The 11,444-nt window shown below is 37.4% G+C and overlaps 1 pseudogene; it reads left to right on the forward strand.

The window, feature by feature from the left end:
* The first annotated feature begins 814 nt into the window (after positions 1-814).
* Positions 815-1,276, forward strand: LOC101691994 (annotated as a pseudogene).
* The last annotated feature ends 10,168 nt before the right edge of the window (positions 1,277-11,444 follow it).

An 11,444-nucleotide genomic window follows, 5' to 3' on the forward strand; every position in this document is an offset into this window, starting at 1 on the left:
ATCACTACCTAGGCTGAAGGCAGGTGCTTAATGACTGAGCCACCCAGGAACCCCTAGCTAATTGATTTTTAACAATAGTGCCAACACAATTCAACAAGGGATGGAGTGGTCATTTAGCAAATAGTTTTGGGACAACTGATTATTTACATGTAAATGAATGGATTTGGAGCCATACCTCACACCATATCTAAATTTAACTCAAAATGGATCAAAGTCCTACATGTAAGAATCAAAACTATAAAACCCATAGGAGAAAACAGGTATAAAACTTCCATGACCTTGGGTTAGGCAATTGATTCTTAGATATGACTTCAAAAGCAGAAGCAAACACAGTGAAAAAATAAATAAAAATCTGTGCCTCAAATGAAACTATCAGTAAGGTCACAAGACAACCCACAGATGGAATATCTACAATGAATATGATAAGGGTCTATTATCTACAATATATAAAGAACTATCAACAACAGAAAGACAACACAATTTAAAAACGGACAAAGATTTTAACAAACATTTCTCCAAAGAAGACATAGAAGTGGCCAATAAACACATGAAAAGATGCCCAACATCCTCAGTCATTAGGGATATACAAGTCAAAACCACAATGAGGCAGTGCACCCAGCAGTTCTACAGATCCATCTCTTGCTTCAACAGTGTTTGGATGGAACAGACCCAGGGTCACTCTTTCTACTAGCCTCTGACCACCCTCCAGCCTTTTTTCCAGTCCCAACATTTGGAGCTATCTTCTCAGCCAGGCTCTGCCTCTAGGACTAGCTAACACCTTATTTTGAGCTTAGCTCCTTATTACCAATCAACCATGAGCATCCAGATTCATCAGAATTATTCCATCAAGGTGGAGGGAGCCATCAACTACCTGGTCAACATGCATCTGCAGGCCACCTACACCTACCTCTCTCTGGGCTTCTGTTTCAACCAAAATGCTGTGGCTCTGAAGAACATGGGCCACTTCTTCGAGCAGGCAGATGAGAAGCCCAAGGGTACTGAGTGTCTCTTGAAAATGAAAAACCACTGCAGTGGCCACACCCTTTTGCAAGATGTGCAGAAGCCATCCTAAGATGAGTGGAGTAAAACCCTGGATGCCATGGAAGCCACCTGGTTCTAGAGAAGAACCTGAATCAGGGCCTTTTGGATCTACATGCCCAGGGTTTCTGCACATATAGACCCCCACCTGTATGACTTCCTGGAGAACTTCTTCCTGGATGAGGAGGTGAAGGCAGGCAGTAGGCAGCTTTTTAACCACCCAGGTACCCTCTCTTAAGCTGTGGACCAAATTGAAACAACAAAGCTTTCACAGCAAACAAACAAACAAACAAAAACCCACAATGAGGTACACTTACCACCAGAAAACTGTGGCTACAATAAAAGACAGACAACAAGTGTTGGTTAGGATCTGGAGAAACTGGAGTACATTGCTGGTATGAATGAAAATGGTGCAGCCTCTTTGAGAAAATTTGGCAGTTCCTTTCAAGTTTTATACAGTTTTGTTGGAAAATGAATAGAGAGGAGGAGCCAGATGGGAGAGGAGGAGGAGACAAAAATTTCATCTGGTCCCAGGAATTCAGCTAGTTATCAAACTATTCTGAACACCTACAAACTCAACAAGAGATCAAAGAAAAAAATAACAGCAACTCTATGGACAGAAAAGTGACCACTTTCTGGAAGACAGGACATGCAGAGAAGTGAATCTGAGGTGATATTTGAAAAAATGGACCATGGGGAAGGGCCTCTATCAGCCAGCTACTGGCAAGTGAGAGAATAGTGGAGCACAGAATCAGAACTTCTAGAAGACTGCTCCCCAGAGGGACGTTGCTGTGGTGGCTAAGTGGGGGTAAGCAGGAGATGGAAGCCTCACTGGAACAGTGTGGTCTCAGGACCCCTGTGGGTCACAGACAGACTTGGGGTACTTGAGTGTGGCAGAACTCTCAAGTACAGGAGCGAGGAAGCTGGCTACAAAGACAGAGCCGAGGAGTGGGCACTCAGCTCAGGATTGCTATAAACTATGATCTGCAGCACCGTCAGGTCTCTACTCTTCAAGAAGGGGCCCAAAAAGTGGCAGATCTGGGGTGACTCCCTTACCTTCCCCAGGAGTAGTAGCACGAGAGTGCACCAGAGGAATCTGCTAGGTTTGGAGACTGGTCATGTGCCAGAGATATAAATGCTCAGTCACAGGCTGGGTGAGCAGAATGAGGCCAGAGATTAGGGAGAAAGGAGGGACTGACTGTTTTTCTCTGATGGCCTACTGAGGAGTTGGGTCCTGAGTTCTCGGCTCCTCTGGGACCAGAGACTGGGAGGCCACCATTTTCATGCTCCAAAGCTGTACAGAAAGCTTTCAGGGAACAAAAGCTACCAAGAGCAAAACTGAGAAGATTAGTCAGCCTAGCCTGTGACAAAAGCAGGGTAGTTCCACCTCAGGCAAAGACATTTGAGAATCATGACAATAGGCCACTCCCCCAGAAGATCAGCAAGAGCATCCAGCCAAGACCAAGTCTACCAAACAATATGAGCTGTAAAACTCTAGTGCTAGGGGAATATGGCACAAAGAATTCATGGCTTTTTTCCCCAACAATTCTTTAGTCTTTCAAAGTTAATTTTAAATTTTAAACTTTTTTTAATTTTTAATTTCCATTTTTAATTTTTAAATTTCAAAGAAAATATTTTTCTTTTTCTATTTTTTTTTACTTTATCTTCTTTCCTATTTTAACCACCATCTTCTCAATTCCCTGTTTAAAATCGTTAATTTTCATTTTTACAATCATATGCCATTCCTTCATTGTATTTAACCTTATTTTTTGTAGATATAGAAGATTTTCTTTCTTTAAAATTTTGGAATACAATTTCCTCTAACAGACCAAAATATACCCTAAATCTAGTATATGGCTTTGTTCTATCATTCTCTCCTTTTTTTTTCTTTTAATTTTTTCTTTCTTTTTTCAACCAACTTCTTATTAATTCCTTTTTTAAAATACTTTTTAAATTTTCACCTCTATAGTTACATTCCATCTCTTCATTGTATTTACCCATATATATATATACACACACACACATACATACATACATACACACACATACAAACAAACACATACATAAGTTTTTCTTTCTTTAGATTTTGGAAGTTTCTTCTAACAGACAATAATATATCCAAATTCTATTCTGTGGCTCTGTTCAATTCACCAGCTGGATCATATTCTCTTTTTTTTCCCTTTTGTCTCCCCCCAGTTTCAGTTCTCTTCTGATTTGCTTGAATTGAATGAAAGAAAAATTTCTGAAATTCATGTAAACACCTGAAAATAAAAACATAACTGTTCAAAATCTCTGGAATGCAGCAAAGGCAGTCCTAAGAGGAAAGTATATATGAATACAAGTCTTTCTCAAGAAACAAAAGAGGTTTCAAATACACAACCTAACCCTACACCTAAAGGAAGTAGAGAAAGAACAGGAAATAAAGCCTAAACCCAGCAGGAGACGAGAAATAATAAAGATCAAAGCAGAAATCAATGAAATAGGAACCAAAAGAACAAATCAATGAAACTAGAAGCTGGTTCCTTGAAAGACCTACTAAGATTGATAAACCCCTGGCCAGACTCATCAAAAACAAAAGATTAATAAGTTAATAAAATCATGAATAAAATTAATAGAATCATGAATTAATAAAATTAATAAGATCGTGAATGAAAAGGAGAGATCATGACCAACACCATTGGAATACAAAAAATTATGAGAACATATTATGAGCAAATATATGCCAGCAAATTAGACCATCTGGATGAAACGGATGCATTCCTAGAGATGTATAAACTAACAAAACTGAACCAGGAAGAAATAGAAAACCTGAACAGATGCATAACCCATAAGGAAATTGAAGCAGTCATCAAAATCTACCTACAAATAAGAACCGAGGGCCAGATGGCTTCCCAGGGGAATGCTACCAAACATTTAAAGAAGAATTAACACCTATTCTCCCAAAACAGTTCCAAAAAATAGAAATGGAAGGAAAACTTCCAAACTCGTTTTATGAGGCCAGCATTACCTTGATCCCAAAATCACACAAAAACCCCATCAAAAAGAATTACAGACCAAATATCCCTGATGAACATGGACACAAAAATTCTCACCAAAATACTAGCCAATAGGATCCAACAGTACATTAAAAGGATTATTCCGAACCACCATGTGGGATTTATTACTAGGCTGCAAGTTTGGATCAACATCTGCAAAACAATGTGATACAATACATTAATAAAAGAAAGAATGAGAAACATATGATACTCTCAATAGATGCTGAAAAAGCATCTGACAAAGTACAGCATCCTTTCCATATCAAAACTCTTCACAGTGTGTGGATAGAGGATACATACCTCAATATCATCAAAGCCATCTGTGGAAAAACCCACAGTGAATATCATTCTCAATGGGGAAAATCTGAGAGCTTTTCCCCTAATATTAGGAAAATGGCAGGTATGTCCACAATCACCACTGCTATTCAACATAGTACTAGAAGTCCTAGTCTCAGCAATCGGACAACAAAAAGAAATAAAAGGCATCCTAATCAACAAAGAAGTGAAACTCTCACTCTCTGCAGATGATATGATACTTTATCTGTTAAACCCAAAAGACTCCACTCCAAAAATGCTAGAACTTATATAGGAATTCAGTAAAGTGTCAGGATATAAAACCAATGCACAGAAATCAGTTGTACTTCTATACACCAACAACAAGGCAGAAGGAAGAGAAATTAAGGAGTCAATACCACTTACAATAGCACTCAAAACCATAAGATACCTAGGAATGAATCTAACAAAAGAGGCAAAGAATCTATACTCAGAAAACTATAGAATACTCATGAAAGAAATTGAGGAAGACACAAAGAAATGGAAAAACATTCCGTGCACATGGATTGGAAGAAGAAATATTGTGAAAATGTCTATGCCACCTAGAGTAATCTATACATTTAATGCAATCCTTACCAAAACACCATCAAATTTTTCCACAGATATGGAACAATAATCCTAAAACCAGTATGGAACCAGAAAAGACCCAAAAAGCCAGAGGAATGTTGAAAAAGAAAACTGAAGATGGTGGCATCACAATTCCAGACTTCAAGCTCTATTAAAAAGCTGTAATCATCAAGGCAGTATGGTCCTGGCACAAAAACAGACACACAGATAAGTGGAACAGAATGGAGAGTCCAGAAATGGACCCTCACAACTCTGTGGTCAATTAGTCTTCAACAAAGCAGGAAAGAATATCCAATGGAAAAAAAGAGAAAAAAAAAAGTCTCTTCAACAAATTGTGTTGGGAAAATTGTACAGCCACATACAGAAGAATGGAACTGGACCATTTCCTTATACCCCACACAAAGCAGACCCAAAAATGGATGAAAGACCTGAATATGAGATGGGAATCCATCAAAATGCTTTAGGAGAATACAGGCAGCAACCTCTTTGACCTCAGCCATAGCAACTTCCTCCTAGAAACATCTCCAAAGGCAGGGAAGCAAGGGCAAAAATGAACTATTGGGACTTCATCAAGATCAAAAACTTTTGCACAGCAAACAGTCAACAAAACCAAAAGACAACCAACAGAATGGGAGAAGATAATTTGCAAATAACATATCACATGTTGTATCTAAAATCTATAAAGAATTTCTCAAACTCAACACCTAAAGAACAAATAATCCAATCAAGAAATGGATAGAAGACATGAACAGACATTTCTGCAAAGAAGATATCCAAATGGCTAGCAGACACATGAAAAAGTGCTGAACATCACTCGGCATCAGGGAAATTCAAGTCCAAACCACAGTGAGATACCAACTCACACCAATCAAAATGACTAAAATTAACAAGTCAGAAAACAGCAGGTATTGGTGAGGATGCAAAGAAAGGAGAACCTTCCCATACTGTTGGTGGGAATGCAAGCTGGGGCAGCCACTCTGGAAAACAGTATGGAGGTTCCTCAAATAGTTGAAAACAGAGCTACCCTACAACCCAGCAATCAGGCTACTGGGTATTTACCCCAAAGATACAAATGTAGTGATCGGAAGGCACATGTGCATCCCAATGTTTATAGCAGCAATGCCCACATAGCCAAACTATGGAAAGAGCCTAGATGTCCATTGACATTTGAATGGATAATGAAGATATGATACACACACACACACACACACACACACACACACACAGGAATATTATGCAGCTATGAAAAATGAAATCTTGCCTTTTGCAATGACATGGGTGGAACTAGACAGTATTATGCTAAGCAAAATAAGTCAATCAGAGAAAGACAATTACCACATGATCTCAATGATATGGGGAACTTGAGAAACAAGACAGAGGATCATAGGGAAAGGGAGGGAAATAGAAATAAGACAAAACCAGAGAGGGAGACAAACCCTAAGAGACTCTTAATCTAAGGAAATGAACTGAGGGTTGCTGGACCGGAGGGGGCTGAGAGGGATAGGGTGGCTGTCAATAGACACTGGGGAAGGTATGTGCTATGTGAGCACTGTGAATTGTGTAAGACTGATGAATCAGACCTGTATTCCTAAAACAAATAATACATTATATGTTAATTTAAAAAATCAAAAATGAATAGAAAAGAGAATCAGAAAAACACCAATGAATTTTTTAGAGCAAACCTATAGATAGGGAACTTCCAATCTAATGATGAACATGAGAAATCCAAAACTATCCATATATCTCACATAAGATTTAACTATGATGAAAACATACAATAAGAGCGTTTTGACCTGCTCATATTAGTATACTCTTCATGTCTTCAATCCTATAATCCCACTTAGATAAGCTATGCTAAGGCTATGAAACTGGTGATTTTACAAAGCTATCCCCACCACTACTACCACTAGGGCCAAAAGGAGTTTTTGAAGGAGGCCAGAAAAAAAAAGAAAGTCACAGAAACAACAGCTGCTCTGAACAACTGGGGAGAGAGAGCTGAACTCCTCCTAAGGATGATCCTAAGAACTGGCAAATTTTCAAATCACTGTGGGAGAAGAGACACTAGTAACTTATCTCCAAGTTCCTCTTTATTTCATCCCACAGTCCCTGAAAACTGACATGTGCACCACTGTTTAGTACTAATAGGCTCTGAGATGCTGGAATTCACTCCCAAGGAAAAAGAGCCTTTGAATTACAAACTCTTTGTATATATGCTTTCTTCGAGAAACAAACAGAAATTAGTTGATTACAGACAAATTCCTTTTCTAAATTCTGTGATCCACAAGACTTGGATATGTCTTGGAAGCAATACAGAATTGTGAATCAAGCACAGGCTTTGGAATCCAGAAAATCTGTTCTATCACTTTCTAGCTGTGTGATTTCAGACTTGTAATAACAATGTTTACATATCACTGCTATTCTAACCACTTTAATGGGTGAACTCATTTAACTTTCGTAATAACTCTACATGTAGTTATTATTATTGATTCCCTTGAAGGATGAGGAGCTGAAGTTTAAAGAGATAAAGTAGCTTGATCAAACCCCACAACGAGTAAGTGACAAAACTAGGATTTGAATGCAGTCGCCTTAGTTTCAGAGACAACACCCTTATCTCATCATATTGACTTCTTATGTTCTGTCACTGATATTTTTTTCTTCACTGCTCTTTATTTAACTATAAAATATAATTAATTCATAGCAACATTACAAAGATTAAATGATATATATATATGAAGCACAGTTCTGAGAAATATAGTAGGTACATGATAAATACATTCTGCTCTGATGGTTATTAACATAGACTATATTGTAGGGCCTAAAACAGCCCCACTATCTCTCTCAGAACTCAGTATTTCCAGACAGATAGATTGCCTAGATAGATAGATCTGTCAATTATCTGGAAAACATACAATTTCATGAAACTTTGGAGGACAATGTAGAGAATTCTAATATCAATTGCTCTGTAGTTTATGTATATGACTTAACATTAACAAATATTATAACAATCTATATTTCAACTTTTCTGAGTTATAACTCACAGAATATAAATAATATAAGAATATTTAAGGGTCATTTAATTCAAATTGCAAGCCATAGTAGAAATAGATTCTACAGCATCTCTGACCTTGGATTTCAAATTCCATTTTCATACTTCCATCTTCTTCCTTATGTTACTTATCTCATTGTCACATACTCTTAATTTTTCAGAAAGTAATATCCTCTATTGAAATAAAATGAGCTTACCTCCATCTAAAAATTTTTTAAAATGATTAAACTGAGTTATCCCCTCCACAAAATTGTTCTACTTTGAAATATAGATGTTAGGAGAGTTTTAAAGTCAAGTCACATTTAAACTCTCTTTGATGCCTTGGTCCCTACTGTGTTCACTCCTCTGCATTATTTGTATACACATCCTTTTTTTTTTCTTCATTAAATGATTAGACCACTTGAAAGGAGGGAGGTTATCTTTTTATTTACCTTTTAATTTACCAGTTGGACACTGTTACAGTGTCCAACACCATGCCTAGTATAAAGAAAATATTTACTAAATATATATGCAAACGAAAGAGGGAGGAACTAGAACAGGAGGAAAGAAGAGAAAGAAACAGAGAAGGAAAGGAAGAAAACAGAAAGGCAACCAAAAACTAACCAAAAAACTAAAAGTTATAATAAAGAGAATTCTTCCTTTATGAAATATGTATTTGTCTTTGTGAAAACCATTCTAGTATATACCAACTATAGCAAAGATTACTCCACAATCTTTTTCATAACATTTTCTTAATGGTCTTAGTTTCTAGTAGTTGTTCCAGTAAAGAAAACATAAGATGGTATTTATTCCACTTCCCTCAGAATTAACTAGCCTGAAAACTGGGTGACACTAGGAGGAGTTGTCAATTTTTCTGAAAAATCAGAAAGTGTTAGGTTTAGTTTTCCCATTTAAATACAAGTACTACAATGTAATTATACTCAATGTGTGACATTTTCAAAACCAAGGTTTAAGGAAGGCCCACTGTATGAATCCAAGCTTTGCCAGCTGCCAAGTAACCATTCAATGTCTGGCAGCTGTGGATGGTGAACAATGCAACTAATGTAGCTGTCAGAAAGCCAAGTATTTTGTTTATGACCTCAATAGTGAATCATGAATACTGGCTAATTTCTGGCCACCATGTGCAAAAGGGCATCCTCTTACTTTCTGTCAAGTCAGTAACGTTTAAATGTGGCCATATTAGTCTGAGTTCAATAAACCTAGAATAAAGGGTATAAAATCTAATGATCTTAAAAGTGGAAAGCCCAGAAAAAATTCAATGTATGTATATAAAATAAGCTATTTGCCCTAACTTTGATTTCCTTTTTTCTGTTGCTTAAATGCGCAGAAAACTGTAGGGTTTGTATACTTGAAAACAATTTAAAAACAAATGAAAACGGTAGGTTAAAGCCCATCTAAAATTTTTTACGAACCAGTGAGCATGGCAATAGTCAATTTCAGATAAAAAGAGGGAAGCTTTGGAAGCTAAAGCAACACACAGCAGGTGAGTGACAGCAAAAGATAACACTGAGGTCTGTGCCACCCACAGCAGATGTCAGACCATGACCCTGTCAAAACACACTGAAATGTGTGACCATCTCTGGCTTAGCACTAAAGATGTTTAAAATAATTGTTAAATTCTCACAAAACTGAGAAAATATAACTGAGCTTTCAGTCATTATTTTACTATTTCAACAGACATTTATTAAGTAGTGACTCGTAGACTAAGATCCAAGCATTCAAGACTAGAGTAAGACAAGTTCCCTATTCTCACAGTCTATTGTGAGACATATACATAAACATAAATGGGGAAAGTGTTAATAAAGAACAAAGCATTAGATCATTCATGAAAGGCTCTACAGAAGAGGTAGCATTTAAGCTGAGTACAAAAAACTAAGACTGGCATACTAGGCAAATGGAAGGGCATGGATAGAGGCACAGAACATAAAAGGACCTGGCTTTGGAGAAAAACTGAATTTGAAAGTAATCAGAGTCCAGAGTTTGTGTTGGTGGTATATGGGAAATGCAACTGGAGAAGTAGATTAGTATCAGATTGGGAAAGCAGAGAGTGAAAACCTATGGAGGAAAGCAAGATGGTGGCATGAATCTGCTTATTTGGAGGAAAAGATGCATCAGGTAGACATGTGGAAGACAGACTGCAGTGGGAAGGAGCTGGGAACAAGAAGACAAATGTGGTAAGCCATTGTAATAATACACTAGCAACAGAGGCCTGAAATAAGACAGAAGTAAGGTAGAATAAGGTAGAAGTAACAGAATCAGATGAGTTATAGAATACAGACAAAAGAGAAGAACCACATAAAGCTCCAAGCTTCTAACTTGTACACTGGGATACTAATGGATAGTTATAGACCTACAGAGGAGAAAAAAAATGGAAATGCAACTTGAATGGCTTTATGGAAGGGAAAGCTCTGGAGACCCTAACCTAACTGAGTTAAAGACAAGGGTAGAATCTAGTGAAGATAACCTGAAAGATAGAAAAACAAGTTTGAGCTCAGAAGCGAGATCAGTATTAGAGATAAATATATGGGAGTTGTTGGTATGTATGCACTTAAAATGGGATATAATTAGGTGACTCAGGGAGAGTGCACAGAAGTGAATGATAAGATCAAGATGTAGGACCTGGAAACACTACCACTGAATGTATTTTAAGAAGTGTAGCTATCAAAGAGACCAAAAAGAAATAAACTATTTATTCCAGACTGTCCAACTATTCGCATCATTCTACTACTACTGATCACCTACTATGGACCAATCATGTGCCAAGGAGTAGCGATATAAAAATGAACACTATAGGGGTACCTCAGTGGCTCAGTCGTTAAGCATCTGCCTTCAGCTCAGGTCACAATCCCAGGGTCCTGAGATTAAGCCCCACATCAAGCCCCACATCGGACTCCCTGCTAAGCGGGAAGCCTGCTTCTTCCTCTCCCACTCCCCCTGCTTGTGTTCTCTCTCTCATCAAATAAATAAATAAATAAATAAAATATCTATCAAATAAATAAATAAAATCTTTTAAAAAATAAAATAAAATAAATGAACATGATAGAGTTTCTGCACAAGGATTGCTGACTAGGTTCATGAACAAATAGATTCTTGCAAAGCTGTCGTACAGGTACCATAATACAAGCATTCACAGGCTGTAAGGAGAGCACAGAATGGCACCTATTTAAAGGAGAAAAAAGTCATGAGAGACTCTGGACTCTGGGGAAAAAAACTGAGGGTTTCAGAAGGGAGAGGGTTGGGAGGATGGGGTAATCAGTTGATGGGTATTAAAGAGAGCAGGTGTTGTGATGAGCACTGGGTGTTCTATACAACTAACAAATCGTTGAATACTACATCAAAAACTAATGCTGTACAATATGATGACTAACTTAACACAATAAAAAAATTTAGGAATAAATAAATGAAGGAATGAGAACCAAGAAAGT

Source organism: Mustela putorius, unplaced genomic scaffold (genome assembly GCF_011764305.1).
Source record: "Mustela putorius furo isolate JIRA1106 unplaced genomic scaffold, ASM1176430v1.1 tig00003987_pilon_pilon_pilon, whole genome shotgun sequence".
Classification (NCBI taxonomy): Eukaryota; Metazoa; Chordata; class Mammalia; order Carnivora; family Mustelidae; genus Mustela; species Mustela putorius.